We start from the raw sequence: 4,764 nt of genomic DNA, 5'->3' as shown, positions 1-4,764 counted from the left end.
TGTGGTCATCTGACCAAAGGACAGTATGGCCGTGTGAGTGCTTTGAAGACATCTAAGCTGGTCTGGGACTGGCTCTCCAAGGTCAATGAAGGTATCTCAACCCAGAGAGATCAGAGAATCAGTGTCCTTCGCAACCTCTTCAACCGCTTCAAGCGAAATGACAATGAGAATGTCCAGCACACATTTGACCGACTCACTGGCATCACAAATGAGCTTCAAGCCCTCGGCGCCACTGAGATTACCAAACACGAAGTCTTCAAGACGCTGCTGAGATCACTTGATAGTTCGTTTGACATCCTGGCCCTGATGATTCAAGAACGTCCTGATTTCAAGACACTCGATCCGTCTGACATACTTGAGAGGCTCAACACACATGAGTTTCAGCTTTCGGAGAAAAGAGATATCTACGGTCCAAACTATGGGCGAACTCGTGCCTTGAAGGCAAAAGCTGTCTCCTCATCTGAAGAAGAATCTGACAGCAGTTCTGATGATCCTGAAGACATTGGAAGGGAACTTGCTATGCTTGTCAAGAAGTTCCAAAAATTCACCAAGAAGAAAGGCTTCAGAAAGTCTTCCCGATCAAGTTCAAGGAATGATGAAGCTCCTGCTCATGACTACAAGAAGAAAACATGTCACAAGTGCAAGAAACTTGGCCACTTCATCTCTGAGTGTCCACAGTGGGACAATGAGAACAAAAAGAAGAAGAAGAGCAAGGAATATGACTCTGACGACAAGAAGAAGAAGAAGAAATACTCAAAGTCTTCTTCCAAGTCTTCCTCAAAGTCTTCATCACACAAGAAGAGCTCATCTGGCAAGGCACGTGCGTTTGTTGGCAAGGAAATGGATTCAGGGGAGGAGTCTGCTTCTGAGGAGGCGGAGGTGGAGTCTGAGGAGGAATCCGACTCAGGCGTCGCAAGTCTGGCTACAGCATACGTTGCTAAGTCCATCTTCAACACTGAAGACAATGACTTCATCACCGACACCGATGCAAATGACAAGGACTACTCCGCTTCTACCTACTGCTTCATGGCACGCGGTGCCAAGGTAAACACACGCACTACTCACTATCAAGCATCTAGCGACGATGACTCTGATTGTGGTTCAAAACCTAGCTACAAAACACTTGCTAAAATTGCAACTGAACAACAGAAAGCTATGAAACATATTCAAAAACTGTTAGACAGAAGCGATGATCTGTTAGGTGCTGAAATGACTCGATCTGAATCCTTAATTGAAGACATAAAAAATCTTCACGTTAAGTATCAGGAACTTGAAAGTCGTCATGAAACTCTCTCAACAACTCATGAAAAGCTTTCCTATGATTATCTTCAAAGGAAGCAAGATCTTGAGAAATTGAGAGCGGTTCATGAAGATCTTCAAACGGAAAACGAGTCACTTCGCGCCAAACAGATCAGTCCCACTCAGGAAGGATTTGAACCACCATGTCTTAAATGCATTGAGCGTGATAATGCTACTTCTGTTGCTGAATGTTCTACTGCTACTGCTGTTGCAATATCTTCAACTGTTGATGTGGTAACTAACCCCTCTGCTGAGGATACCACCGCTATTGCTGATGAGAATGCTAGGTTGAAGACATTGCTTGAAACAGGGATGTACAAAAGTCTTAAAGGGCATCAGACGCTATGTGATGTCCTGAAAAAGCAGATTCTGAACCGAAACGCTAGGAAAGAGGTGTAGGGTTCATAAGGAAAATGAATGCAGATGGCTCTTATTGGAAACCTGAGCAGTACCCCAAAGCCATGTGGGTTGCTGCAAAGGAACCTTCAGCAGATCCATCAAATCTATCTGGCTTCACTTGTGCTAACCCCATTATCATTGATGAATCCTTTGATGCAAACTATATACTGTTTAAGAATCAGAATGGTGAAGTGTTTGCCAGGTACATTGGTACTAACTGCAGGAATGGACCGCCTATGAAGAAGATCTGGGTTCCGAAAAGGTGTCTGGAGAGTCTTCCTGTGAATGTCATCATGACACCTCACGTGAAGAAGACAAACCTCAGACCAAAGGCTTCATACGGTCCAAAGGCTTCATACAGACAGAGGACTCACCTGAGTCGCACTAACGCAAATGTTTTGCAAGGAAACCATACTCAGGCATATGAATATGAGAGCGGTTCATCAAACCGCCATGTTCATAAGACCAAGAACTATTCTGCTTATTCTTATGAGTACTATTGTCCGCCTGCAAGACTGTTTTCTAAGGCTTCAAAGCCAAAATTCTCATATGCTGCACTTAGACTTATTGCTTCTAAGCCGCCCTTGATGTGGGTGGCTAAGAAAGCTTAACTCTCTTTTGCAGGGAAAGGTCTCCAGCAGAAAACCAAAATCGTCTGACGCTATTGCTGGGGACCTTAAACATCTTGTAGGGCGCAAGATCAAATGCCCAAATGTTCTTACTATGTACTTCGTACCTGAATGGCTTGCTACTCTCCCTATTAGTCCTAACCTGGATCTAAGCTTTCATAACCCACTGGTTCGTCAAATGTTTTTGCTTCACAATGCTCTTGGTGAAGCCTATCCCCCTAACTGCACTGTAGGGTACGACACCAGCGTCTTCAGAATGGATTATTGACAGTGGGTGTACAAATCACATGACTGGCAAAAGAAGTCTTCTTATGGACTCAACCTTACATCCATCCGACAAGAGCCACATCACATTTGCTGACACTGGTAAAAGTAAGGTATTGGGTCTAGGTAGAGTTGCAATCTCAAGGGATCAACACATGGATAAAGTCATGCTTGTTGAATCCCTTGGCTTCAACTTAATGTCTGTCTCAATGCTTTGCGATTTGAACATGATCGTAATGTTTGGAAAATATCGTTGCCTTGTACTAATGGAATCTTACAAGTCTCTAGTGTTTGATGGGTATCGAAAAGATGATTTGTACGTGGTAGATTTCTCAGCAGGGCCACAGCTTGCAGTATGTCTTCTAGCAAAGGCTTCAGAATGCTGGCTCTGGCATCGGAGGCTTGGACATGCTGGCATGAGGAACCTCCACACCCTTGCGAAGAAGAAGCATGTCATAGGCATCGAGGGCGTCAAGTTCAAGAAAGACCACTTATGCGGTGCCTGTGAAGCAGGGAAGATGACAAGGGCCAAACATTCCTCGAAGACAATCATGACCACTACTCGACCCTTCGAACTGCTTCACATGGATCTTTTCGGTCCCACTCATTACTCAACTCTAACTACTACTGCTTGCCTCTATGGCTTTGTTATTGTTGATGATTATTCTAGATATACTTGGGTGCACATAATCCTTTACAAGACTGAAGTGTAGGATGTCTTCAGACGCTTCGCCAATCGAGCTATGAACAATTTTGGCGCCAAGATAAAGCACATCAGAAGTGACAATGGCACTGAATTCAAGAACACTAGCCTTGATACATATCTTGATACCTTGGGCATCACACATGAATTCTCAGCCCCGTACACGCCACAGCAGAATGGCGTCGTCGAACGCAAGAACAGAACACTAATTGAGATGGCCAGAACGATGCTAGATGAATACAAGACCCCAAGAAAATTTTGGCCCGAAGCCATTGATACTGCATGCCATACAATCAATCGTGTTTATCTTCACAAGCTACTGAACAAGACATCTTATGAGCTCCTTACTGGCAAGAAGCCAAATGTCAGTTACTTCAGAGTATTTGGCGCAAGGTGCTGGATCAAGGACCCACATCACACCTCAAAGTTTGCACCAAAAGCACATGAGGGTTTTATGCTTGGATATGGAAAGGATTTGCACTCCTACAGAGTCTTCAATTTCTTTCATTACAAAGTGGTTGAAACAGTGGATGTGCGGTTCGATGAGATCAACGGTTCACAAAGAGAGCAGCTGCCAAATGTGCTAGATGAAGTTCCATCCAGTGAATCAATCAAGCTAATGGGAACTGGAGAAATTATACCTTCTGAAGCTCATCCTGAAGAAGAACTTATCATTTCAGCACCTGATCAACATGAAGACAATGCTCAGCCTGAAGACATTCCTTCCAACAACGACAATGAACAGCAAGAGCAAAGTCTTCGCCCTGTACATCCTCGCGTAGCCAATGAAGTGCAGATTGAAAGAATAATTGATAGCATCAATGCACCTGGTCCACTCACTCATTCAAGGGCAACTCAGCTAGCAAATTTCTGTGGGCACTTCGCATTCGTCTCAATAACAGAACCCAAGAAATTTGAAGAAGCCTTCATGGAACCTGAATGGATTCAAGCTATGCAAGAAGAGCTTCAACAGTTTGAGCTGAATAATGTATGGGAACTGGTTAAGCGTCCTGATCCACGGAAGCACAATATAATAGGCACCAAATGGATATACCGCAACAAGCAAGATGAGCATGGTCAAGTTGTTAGAAACAAAGCTCGTCTCGTTGCTCAAGGATATACTCAAGTGGAAGGCATTGACTTCGATGAAACATTTGCTCCTGTGGCTAGACTTGAAGCCATACGCATACTGCTGGCCTATGCAAATCATCATAACATACTTATATATCAAATGGATGTGAAGAGTGCCTTTCTCAATGGCAAGATTGAAGAAGAAGTGTATGTTGCACAACCGCCTGGCTTTGAAAATCCAAAACATCCTGACATGGTATACAAGCTCAACAAGGCATTGTATGGCCTCAAACAAGCCCCTCGGGCCTGGTATGACACACTCAAATACTTCCTGAAGAGCAAAGGCTTCATACCTGGTTCCCTAGATCCCACTCTTTTCACGAAGACATATGATGGTGA

The sequence above is a fragment of the Triticum urartu genome, chromosome 5A, assembly GCF_056163025.1.
Source record: "Triticum urartu cultivar PI428250 chromosome 5A, HENAU_Tu73, whole genome shotgun sequence".
Lineage (NCBI taxonomy): Eukaryota > Viridiplantae > Streptophyta > Magnoliopsida > Poales > Poaceae > Triticum > Triticum urartu.
The sequence above is the reverse complement of the archived record's forward strand: the minus strand, read 5'-3'. Positions refer to the sequence as shown.